Raw genomic sequence first — 12,874 nt, 5'->3', positions numbered from 1 at the left:
CACTCCTGCACACTGAACTCTGACCTTCACATGCACACTCCATGATATACATATGCCGTAATACATACACATATAACACATTACTGGGGTCCCACCCCAGCCTTTTGGAGTTTGGAGCTGAGGTGGAACACAGAGTTGGATGAAAGCCAAAAGACCGACAACCTCCAGCCTTGTAACTGGGGGCTGGAAGCTGAAGGCTTCTGGAAACTTAACACTCTCTGGCTTGCTCTGTGGCTGAAAACCACCAGCTTCTTGTCTCTTTAATTCTGTGCTTAAATACGCACTGGGGAAAGTGAACTCTTTGTGCTTGAATAAGCGCTAATTTCTGGCTACTTAATGTGCTGTTTAGGAGTGGGGAATTGAGTAAAAGGATTTACTGCTAGTACTCTCTGGCCAGTTAGCCAGGAGCCCCTCCTTGGTTAACTCTTTCTGAACCAAAGAGAAAGGAAAGGGGAAAGAAGTCACTCACATAGGCAACTCACTGGATGAAGCAGTAAATAGCCACACTGATTTTCTTTATTGCTTTCAGCCTTTTTATAGCTTTTAGACCAAAAGCTCTCTATGAAAGAAAGAATTACCTCATAGTTAAAATGTTACCTCGAAGGGAAGTAACAGAAGGTAATCAGTAGCAAGTTCAAAGCCATGATTCATTCTGTAAGCTCATTAAGGTCAAAGCAATAGTTTTCACATGGCCTTACCTTATCGTAGTGCACACACTTGTGGCTTCATCCTTGGACCTGAATGGTTTCTCTTGAGTACAAATTTGTCCCAAAAGTATTTTGTAATTAAGAAAGCTCAATGTATTTCTTATTATGCCACCTTTATTTACTATTTTGAGGAGTGGGCACATTCTATTCTTGATTCTAACTTTCTTACATCTTCCTAGCAAAACAACTAAAACCATCTCTTAAAACCTTCTTCCTAAAGTTATCTAATTCAAATCAGGAATTCTATAAAATCATTAATTCATCTAAACATTAATTCATGAAAATTCATTTTCACGTTGATCAGCAAGAAGTCTGCTCAATAGGGTGGGAGAATGCCCAGGAATCCTTAGGGTATGTAATGGAGACAGGAAAGTCTATATTAGTTGCAAGAAGCAATCTTGGGATGAAGTCTCTTAGGACCTTGATTCCCAGAGCTCACCCACTACAGACCATGGAAAGATGGTGGGCCACCTCCAGGAAGGTTACCTGCTAGCCTTAGTCTTTCCTAGATGGCTCCTGACAGCATATGTGAAAAAAGAAAGAGTAAATAAGTAAAATATAATGAAAGTACAGTTGTCTTATTCAGTAAACAAGCCATTGGGGTGAAAAATGAATGTGATACATTATGCTCTCTGAGGGACTGAGAACCTGGGAAGATCACCGTCAAGCAGATGTTGATCTACATCTTCAACATCACCTGGTGGTGCATGAGCCTTCAACAAGGTGAGCCTGACCTTGAAGCACTGGTAAGATATTGAAGCAAAGCAACAGAGAGGAGGCCTCCATATAGCGTGCCCTGAAGGAGGGCAGGCTAATGCGGGTTCTGAAGAATTGAGCATGGTTTGTATGGAGTGGACTGTGTGGGTAAGGAGCTGGAGGGTGGCTGGAATTCCTACACACTCTGCCCGTCCTGAGTTCAATTCATCGACCCTTCACAATTTTGCAGACTTGTCTGATGACCTTAAGGATGGAGAAAGCACTTGCAGGGAAGGTTCCTTGTGTTTGTTCTTCAGAAGCTATCTGGTGAACATGGAGCTAAGGTGGTACCTTGTCCCAGATTCTATTACAGCCTATCGCTCTCCCCATCTGTGATTATTTATCTGTTGTTTGCCACCATGAGCTCCGTGAGGATAGTGATTGTTTCTTACCATTTTTTTTTAAATGCACCACACTTGGCACAACACTGTGGGTGGTCAGTAAATGTTGAATTGATTTATTAAATAGTTAATGGGGTACCAGATATGATATTGTATCTCTCCTCTTTGTCGTTTCTCATACTGTGCTGTCACAGAGAGTCCTAGTGCTCTGTGTGGAAAGGCTTTATATAGAAAGCAAAGGTGGTGGTGGAAGAGCAACAGGAGACCATGAAACCACCATTGTGTAGTGATGGCAATAATATATAAATACATATACATATGTATGTATATATAAAGTGAGTGTGTGTGTGTGGAGATGGGGGAGGAGGCCCTTTCTGAATTGTTGGACATCCCAATCCTGAACCACGTAAGAGCCCAAGTCGAAGACTTCTTGCCAGAGTGCCTGCAGCAGAGCCTATCTTTCGAGAATGATATTTGAGAAACCATTGCGAAGCAAAACACGGGGATGGTAAATTACCATCACAGCCAAGCAAATTGATCATCTGGAATGTGTAGCTGCGTGTAAGACTGGATCTAGGGGCGAGGGAAAGCGGTGGGTAGCGTGTTTGGCTCAGCTGTCTATAATTTTAAGCGCTTAATGGGATGATAATTTGCTGTTCAGTATGTTCATTCTGAAAAGCTTCCCTCACTCGGAGAGAAAAAAAAATGAATAAAACCAAGCCTTTTTTTTTTTTTTTTTTTTTTGCTCCAAATCTGTATGGAAACATCAATATCCTTCCACCAAAGAAACAGGTGGTTAAGGGGGCTAGAAGCATGGCAGCCTCTGTCACAAGGAGAACCTTCCATCTCTTGGGAGCTAAAAATCCTAGTATTTCACCAGGTATGTTCAACCTAAAAGCACCTGGATTGCCGTCATCCTGGCTAGCTATGAGAGCAGAAAACCACATTGGTAGATAATAACACCATGTTGAAATGCAAAAAGGTTGGACCACCTTCCATCTTTAACAGCCCTCCTAAGAGATTCCATGTAGCCAAGACCCAAGTGAACAATATGGGTGTATATTTGTGTGTGTGTGGGGGGGGTACATTTGAGTATGTTTGTGCATGTGTGTACATGTGTGTGTGTGTGTGTGTTTGTGTGTATTTATCCCACATCCATGTGTCAAGAGGAGATCAGAACTGAGATTTCCTGGCAAGATTTTATGTGGGATATTTTCCACTCGTATTAAATGCTAACTGTTCTGACGACATTAATTTAGTTGATGTCTTTATCTCACGCCTTCATTTCTGTCCCATCTTTTGCATCTGAAATTAAGTTTAAAGCAGTTGAGTTGGTCTTTACATGCATGTGTAAGCTCCCCAAGGTAGATCCTATTTCTACACTCCATATTTACCAAGTCTATAGATGCATGAGCCCTTCACAGGAGGTAGAAGCAAATGCATAGCATTAGGCTACATAAAGAGGGGGGAACGACAGAATCAGAGAAATACAAATGTGTTCAGTGAGGAGGCCAACGCCTTTGTCTTCATCACATCAAACATTGACAGAACCTCCGCTGGAGGTGAAGGGCAATACATCACTACTGCTTTCTAAAAATCCAGGATGCAGAATGTACGGTGATACTTTGACCAGGAATGTATACCCCAGGAACTTGTCTCCTCAAGATGATGGCTCATGGCTTGCTTGTTGTCATAAAGGGGAAAAAAAAGAAGGTAAAATAATAAAAAGATGAGATTTTTTTAAACTGTATCTGTGATGTTTCTTTTTTTTTCATAGAGCCCAATAAAAAGAATATTAACACTTGATAAAAGTAGATGTCAGATATATGGAAATCTGTGGCACTGTTTTTCTGCTTTTATTGTGTATAGCAGAAAGTTAAATGTTTTGTAAATGGAAAATGGCGATGATGGTGATGACGATGAAGATGCAGATGGTGGTGATGATGCTTATAACAGATATAATATCGATGGTTATTGTAATGATGATGGTCATAACAATGATGAGATGGTAATGACTGTAATACAGACGACCCTGATGATAATGATGACAAAAATTCAAAGCAAGCACCGTTCATAACCAGCAATGTCTCATGGAAAGTCATAAAAGGGGATTGTGATCTTGCCTGAGAAGAGCAGGCCTTATGGCCTCTTTTCAGAACACATGGAGCTGACACACCCTCCCCAGTGTTAGAATTGAAGGGTTTTTTTTATAAACCTCCAACCAGGAAAGTGAGCAAGACAGAAAGACAGCTTGATCAGCAGGGCAGTCCATTCCGACTGCTGGAATAAAGGTGCCGGTGAACTGTGTGGCTTACAAAGAGTGGACATGTATTTTTCTCAACTCTAGAAGTAGAAAGCCCAAGCTGTCCAGCAGACTGCAGATCTGGTGTTTGGAGCGGGCTGTTTGTTTCTCGTGAGTTTTTGCACAGTACTATAATGCTGTGCTCGCCTCTAGCAGAATGGCAAGGGGTGGGGGTGGGGAGATCCGACACATAGACTTGGAGGGATCAGAAACATTTAGGCCAAGGAACCCCCAAGCATACATCTTAGCTCTGTTGATCCGAACCCTAGGGAGGTCTCTACACACATCAAGTTGTCTGCTAACCTCTCCAGTGGGCCACGAGTACAACTCTCAAGTTCCTAGTTCTTAGTGGAGTCTAATTCCTTCCTGGGAATCAGAGCCTTTCTGAAAGCACACCACCCTGGTTTACAGCTGCCTCCCTGCTGAGGAGTCCTGCTCATCCCAGAACCTTGACTCTTCTGTCATCCACCTGTTCCTTTTCCTTCTCATTTCCCCTTGAGTCAAGATTGCAATTTTTCAATACAGAACCCAGGGGTCTACCAACTACTTACTCAATCCTGACCTATATACCTGCTTATCAACTTGAACCTCTAATCCAACTGGGCTTCCTCTCCTTCATCCTTCTCTCCTTCCTACTGCCAAGTTCTAAACTGGCCCACAAGCTAAGCCATCAGAGAAAGAGCACTATCAATACCTGGTACAGCATTCATTTTTGAGGAGCCATTGTGAGCCAGCACACCCCTGGACAGTGCTTCTCTACTTTCTGCAGAGAATAGACTTACAGACGCACCCCACGTATGCTGGGAATAGCAACAACTTGGTTTCAGTGAAGAAGATCAGAGGAAGGCACATATAGGCCACCAAGTTAGAATACATTTCCTGCCCCAATCCCAGCTGCTACAGAGGGAAGGGGCGTGGGTCTTCAACTAATAGCTACTCTAGCTTGTTGACAAGCTTTGGTAGAGTTAGTAACCAAGGCAAAGAGCATCCCTAGCAACCCATCCAGAAAGACACATGAGCTCAAGCTAAGAGAGAACCAGGCACCAAGTAAACTGATGACAAACCCTGCTTCCTTATGAGCCCACTGTAAGCACAGCTATTCTTACATTCATGTTTTCCTATTGGTGCTCATGATGCCCGCCCCTCCCCCAGAGACTATTGACAATCACTGACCGCAGGAGAGAGTGCCATCTTCTTTAGCAGTGTCTGTGTTCCATGTCCTAATAAATAACTCTCCATGCATGCATGCACTTACACGCACAGATGCGTGCACACATGCACACACACACACACACACACACCATGGCACGAGAGTCAGAAAGAGACTTGCTGGGGAAGAGTTTCAGTAGAACAGGGCAAGAGTGAGATGAGATGGTGGATATGAAACATGACCACGACCTGCTGTTTGCTTGTATGAAACTGTCAGTAAGGGTGGAGCAGCCTGCTATGGGAACACAGACCAGATTTGGCACTGTGCCTATCAGTTTGCCAATGGCAGTCCTGCCCGACTCCCCCACCATGTGAAGATTTGAAATACAGATGACTTTGAGCACCGCCTCAGGAACACTGCCCTTAGACTTCCGTGTGGCACAAATTTTCCAGTCACCCTCAGTCTCGTCCTTCATGTCTGAGGAAGCAAGCACAGCTACCAGACTGGGTGACGACAGCTGTCCAGGGGAGAAGCCGTTCTTAGACCGGATCTAGCAGATGAAAACCAGACCCACCCCCTTCCCCGTGTGGTGTGGGTCTTGTTCCTGCTTCTGTTGCTGTGACAGCCAAGTGTCAATTATCTCCCATGCGTGAAAGCAAATATTGTGATAGCCTAAGAAACCTACCAAAGTCAGAAGACTCTGGCGGCTGCTTGGCCAGCTGCCCGCGGCGTGTCTTTATTATGGTAATGGCTCTCAGGAAAGGAGGCTCTACTAGATGGAAGGTTCGGTGCTGACCCCTTCAGCAATTTATAATCTTCATTTTCCCATCTTTCTCTCTTGGCATTCTCTATCTGCTCCTTTTTAAGTCTTGTGGTGGAAGTTTGCTTCTCTTTGCTTAGGACAAGTCCATCCAACCATGCATCTATGTCTCGGGACCCAATTTAACATGTGGTTTATGAAGACTCTGGAACTTTGAAGGCCTTCCATATTGTTTTGAATATAAATACTCAGGGTTTTGAGAGAAACATGAACCTGTAGGGTATGGGTGGGTAGATAGATAGATAGATAGATAGATAGATAGATAGATAGATAGATAGATAGATAGATAGATAATACATTCATGCATATATACATACATAGTATATACATACATACATACATACATACATACATACGTACATACATATGTACATACGTACATACATCATGAAAAGAATGATGACGAACGATTGAATGATTAATAGACAGATGTGAGGGACCAGGAATTAGACAGACTCCTTGGTGGGAGGACAGACAAGGAGAGGAGCCGTGATTAGGTAATAAAGGTGGCAAGCTTTCAAAATGGCTGGCTTCTTCCTCACCTTCCTGACATAGGACAAAAGCCTGGCAGATTAAAACAAAGGCCTCATAGACTATTTTCTCCCCGGCCACTAGCCTCCATGCTGCTGGACTGGCTCAACAAGTTCAAGACCACATAGGACATATTACACAATACTGTGGGCCAGTCAACCATCCTATCTTTCTTCAAACTGACCAACCATAAATTAGAGACAAACAAAACAACTCTTCAGAGACTTTTATAAGACAAAGACAGCCCTTCAGAAGAGACTGGAGTCTTCGCTTCCCAGGGTTCCCTCTACCCCTTGCTTCAGAGAGGGTCTTTTTCCTGTGCATCTGCCACACAGGTGTGCATCCTCAACCCCAAGCCTTTCTTCAGCTGTTGCTTCTGTCTGCTGCTGTCTGCAGTGGCTGAGATTGCTCTATTGCCACCTGTCACTCTTGAGATTCTTCCTGCCTTTTAATTTTTTAACTGTCCGAGAAAACAAAGACTCCTAGACAACAAAGACCCCCAATCAAGACTCCCAGAAGTAACAGATGATGACTGCATTGGTAGATACATAGAGGATAGATAGGTGGATTGATGAGAGATGATTCATACAGACTTACAATCATACATACATACATACATACATACATACATACATACATACATACATAAGATACATAAATAAGAATCATTGACTGAAAGATGATGATTTATTGATGAATAGATGGATGATGACTACATTGATAGATACATAAAGGACAGAGGTAGTTTGATGATAGATACATAGATCATGAATAAATTGATGATCAATGATGACTGACAGATAAATAGACTAATGACAACTAGACTGATAGGCTGATATATAGATATATAGAGGATGGCTAGATTAATAGATAGATAGATAGATAGATAGATAGATAGATAGATAGATAGATAGATAGACAGACAGACAGACAAATGTTTTAAGGAACTGGCTCACAAACTGGAAAGTTCCAAGAGAGGTGCTAACACTGCAACTAGAGTCTAAAGTCAGAACTCCCTTCTCCTCCAGAAATCTGGGCCTGTGTTTTCTTAAATCCTTCCATTTATTGAATGAGATACCAGTCACGTTGTGAAAGCTAACCTGCTTTCCTCCAAATCCACCAGCTTAACAGTGAACCTGTTTACAAATACTTTCACAGCAGCCTCTCTACTAGAGTTTAACAAAACAGCTAAGCACCGTGGTTACATTAACTACATTTGTGTCACTGGACAAAACATGTAGCAGAAACAACAAAAGGTAGGAAGGTCTATATTGGTTCACAGTTTGCAGAGATTTCAGTCCATGATGGTGCAGAAGGCATGATGAAACAACCCTGCCTGTGGCAGGAAGGGCCTTAGAGGGAAGACCCACCATACCACAGCACACCACAAAGTAGAAAGTGGTATGAACTTGGGACTCAGTACATCATTCAAAAGGCCACCCTCTTTGACCAAGTTCTACCAGCTAGGCTACACCCCAGTCTCCTAAGACACAAGGGTTCATAACACAAACCTGTGAGAGAAAAAAATGCATATTCAAACCATAACCATGGCCTAGTCAACTGCAGGAATTAGTCAAGGAGTAGATATTACAAGCATGTGTATTTGGCCATATGATGGGATTGTTCAAATAGCTAAAGTCACCCACCTATGAAGATAGTATGACTTCTGTCCCAAGAATTTTCAAACTAATATTATATGGCCTGCTACCAGTGATATTACCAAGAAGGTAACTTTAACTGAATAGGAAGCTAGAGCTATGTATCCTCTATCTGACATCATTGTTAACCTAACTATCCACAAGTTATATACTATCTGTCTCATCAACCTATCTATCTATCAGTTATGTATCATGTCTATCAGTCAGCCATCATCCACCACCAAGCTCTCATCTGCGAACCTATCATTCTATGTCTGAATCTAAAATCTACATAATGTTCTGATTCTAAAGTCCAATCATTACTGTATGAATAATATAAAAATGTATGTGAATTAGTTCTAACTCCAATACATGCAAAATATTTTAAAGAGATCTCTCACCTCAAATCTAATGAATAAAGAACCTGAGATTTGAGAGATCCAAGGGTTTGTTCCAGGGCTATACTCTGGGGTTACCCATCCTAGGACTTTCCACTACAAAGCAAAAGACATGCTTAAAATTGTTCTAGACAATTATTAGTAATACACATGTCAGTCAGCTTCCCCGTGTTGTAGCAACACCTGAGATAAATCAGCCTGAAAGAAGGAAGGTTTCCCTTCACCTCACAGATCCAGAGATCCCGTCAATAATCCCTTGGCCCCACATCAGTCTTGGGTCATTGGAGGCAGAGCACATCACGATGGGAGGCCAATGAAGCTGCTTGCTTGCTCCCAGGGAGTACAGGGAAAAGGGAAGAACCCAGGGTCTCACAATCCTGTCAAGGACATACCCATGTGACTTAACTTTCTCCTACTAGGCCCTACTCTTAAGGTCCCGCCTGCTCCAATCATGTATGGCTAGATTTGCAAGCCTTTGACATGTAGGCCTTTATGGGACATTCAAGATCCTCCAGAGTAATCGTCACTTCTTGAGTGGTTCCAATTTTGCCTCCACCCTATTCATAAATCTACCTTCAAGAAAGAGCAGTTCCCACATTAGCAAAGCATCCCACGGTCTCCTAGATCAGAAGACGGGCTTGCTAATAAATGAAGAATGACATTTTCATTGGATTCGTGCTGATCAGAATCTTGTGCCCAGTCTGGGAGCAAAGGAAAGGAGCCATGAGACAAAGCCCAGATCACCAGAGAGGAAAGTTAGGCAGAACCTAAAAATGAGATTTCAGCCTTTTAGCATACAGCATACGCATTCCTGATGTGAAAAACTCAAAAATCTAAAATGCTTCAAAATCCAAAGCTACTACAGGTGGAAAAGTCCACACCTGCCCATGAGTGAGGTTGCAGTCAAAACCCAGGGGGACTAAAAATATTGCCTAATGGATTAAAATTCCTTCAGGCTGTGGAATATAAAGTGTGTGAAACACAAATAAACTTTGTTCAGATTTAGGTTCCTAGCTTCTTACTATGTTATCTTACTGCATTTACATAAATAGTTCAGGATTGAAAATAATCTCAGAAGTATTTCTGGTTCTAAACATCTTGGATAAGAATTACTCAAGGTTGTGTGTAATCATTTTTTTAAATTTCTATTCTTTACATACATTACATCCTGACCATGGTTTCCCCTACCTCCACCACACACCCCCAGCCCCAGCCACCCCTCTCCTCCAGATCCTTTCTTCCCCCATCTCTCTTTAAAAAGCAAAAGAAAACTACAGGCCTCCCAAGGATATCAGCATAACAAATTACAATAAGACTATGCACAAACTCTCATATCAAGGCTGGATGAGGCAAGCCATAGGAGGAGGAAAGGGGTCTTGAGCACAGGCAAATGTGTCAGAGATGCCTCTCACTCCCGCTCTTCAGAGTCCCACAAGCACACCAAGCTTTACAACCACAAGAGACCTACCACAGACACATGTGGGGTCCATGATCATTGCTTCAGTCTCTGAGGCCATGTTAGCCCTGTGTAGTGGCTATTCCTGGTTGTCAACTTGACTATATTTGGAATGAACTACAATCCAGAATTGGAAGGCTCACCAGTGACCCTTATCTGGAGGCTTGGAGATCCTTATCTGGATCTTGGTTTGGAGATCTTGAGCCATAGTGGCTATGGATTCCAGAAGATTGAATCTCCGAGTTTAAGGAACACACCTTTAATCTGGGCTACACCTTTCATCTGGGATTAAAGGTGTGGTGGAACACACCTTTGATCTGGGCTACACCTTCTGCTGGAGACAATATAAGGACATTGGAAGAAGGGAGTCTAGCTCTTGCTCCTTCGCCTGCTTGCTGCGTGAGACTGAGTAACTGCTAGATCCTTGGACTTCCATTCACAGCTGTGACTGAACAATTGTTGGGAATTGGGCTGCCGACTGTAAGTCATCAATAAATTCCTTTACTATCTAGAGACTATCCATAAGTTCTGTGACTCTAGAAAACCCTGACTAATACACCCTGCTTAGTTGATTCTGCGGGTTGAGTTCTCCTGGTGTCCTGACCCTTTCAGCTCCTAGAATCCCTCCTCCCTTCTTCTGCATATATAGTAATTTTTATAAAGCTATATCCACCCATCAGTAAAACACCTGCAAGTCAGACCTTGTTCATGCTCCTGCTGGCTGTCTCTCACTAGCATTGGCATTTCTCCCTTTATTTCATCTAGGGAGGAAATTGAAAAAGAAGGAGGGCAAGAATGAGGGGCAAGAGTCCGTCTTCCTGGGACTTTATCACTTTCTCATGGGAGCCCAATAGGGTAATAGCCTGCTAACCTAGGAACACACGCTACTTTCCAACATGGATGGCTATAGCAATGATGTCCCTGGTGTCTTGGATTAGACATCAACCTGTGGACATCTCAATGCCCTCCAATGTTTAACCATAAAATGGTGCAAATACCCCAACGGCCCCAATGCCCTTTCTTATATCCTCCCCTTCTGGCACAATAATACCTCGCAGATCACCTCATCAGAATTTTCATCGATGTTTCTTTAATAACGCGTTTATTCTCAGCCTTTTGTTGTTGGAGAGCCCTCCATCCCGCCCCCACTTTGTGCTTCATGGTGTCTTTAGCCCATTGAGAGCCTCTCTGATATGTTTCCCATTGTGGTTTTAAAAAAGAAATAATTGTGTAACGGCTGACTTCTTTTGGTGGATGCGGAAAACCAGCATCTCGGTGGTAGTTTCAGACATGCTTAATAAGAAAGCCATTAGAAAGGCAGAAGAGAACCCTATCATTATTTTCTGGTTTCCTCCTTAATTATAGACAATCGCTCTTGAAGGAAGGGGGGGCGACAGCTTCTCTGACAAAAGTTGTGTAGCATTTAGCAGAACAATTTGGAACCGGATTGAATGGATCAATGCTGTGTCAACTCGCAGATGCACAACAAAAAGCTGCTTCGATGGAATGAGAGGCTAATTCAGCTGTTTTTTCCTTCACTCAGGAAGTGGAAAGTGGGTGCTTTTTAAGTGGTTGCCCATTCTTTTTTTCTTTTTCTTTTTTCTTTTTTTATGTTGGAACATTTCATACATGCATATGTTTTGGTCAAATCTACCCCCATGCCCTCCCCTCCAACCCTTCCCTTACCATTCCCTTCTACCACTTGTTTTCCTTGATAAAGGAAAACTTTTCCACTGAGTCTACCTAGTGCTCTTGTATGTGTGTGTGGGTATAGAACCATCTACTGGAGCAGGGATAGCCACATTAACGGCTATGGTCGTTGCTCTAGATTGCTCTCTAAAACATGATGGTAAAACTCTATTCCTGAAGACATCGCATTCCTAAGACACAGGATACAGAAAATTCAAGCTGGTTTCAACCTAGAAGTGTCATCCCAGGGTCTAGACTCTATAGTACTTAGAGGTGATCTGCACACAGCCAGGGGAGCAAAACCATCAACAGTCCTACCTTGCTGTGAACCTTGTAAGCAATAATAATAACTACCCTAGAAAGGTATGCTTGCCGGTGCGGTAGTGGCACAACCGTTATGGGAGTAACTAGTAACTTTCTGATTGGATTTAAAGCTATTCCACAAGATGAAACTCATGTCTGTTACTGTTAACTGGACCAAAAACCAATGGCTGGCTGGGTCCTAGGTCCTAGGGGAGAACCTCATATCATTATTCTGCTAAATCAATATAGTGCTAAACTGGCCTCTAAGTTCTTTATACCTGTGGTGTTTTGAATGAGAATGTTCCCCACAAAGATTTGTATGTTTGAGTGCTTGGTCCCCAGTTAGTAGAACTGTTTGAAAAGGATCAGGTAAGGCCTTGTTAGAAGACATGTGATTAGGGGTGAGTTTTGAGGTTTAAAAAGCCCACACCAAGTCCAGTCTCTCTCTCCCCCTCCCTCTCTGCTGCCTACAGACCAGGATACAAAGCTCTCACCTACTGTTCCAGAGCTATGCCTGCCTGCTTCCTGCCATGTAGATCATGAACTAGCCATCTGAAACTATAAGCAAGCCCCCAATTAAATGCTTTTTTAAAAAGAGTTCCCTTGGTCATGGTGTCTCTTGAAAGCAGCAGAATAGTAACTAAAACATAGAACAGCATATCTCTCATCCTTCACAGGATATACTTCTTTTTGCCTTAGATAGCAATTACTTCAGAGATCCACAACGGGTCAACATACAGAGAGTAAGATACTGGACTGTTCATCACTAAATTGGACATCTATC

This window comes from Mus musculus, chromosome 8, assembly GCF_000001635.26.
Source record: "Mus musculus strain C57BL/6J chromosome 8, GRCm38.p6 C57BL/6J".
Lineage (NCBI taxonomy): Eukaryota > Metazoa > Chordata > Mammalia > Rodentia > Muridae > Mus > Mus musculus.
The sequence above is the reverse complement of the archived record's forward strand: the minus strand, read 5'-3'. Positions refer to the sequence as shown.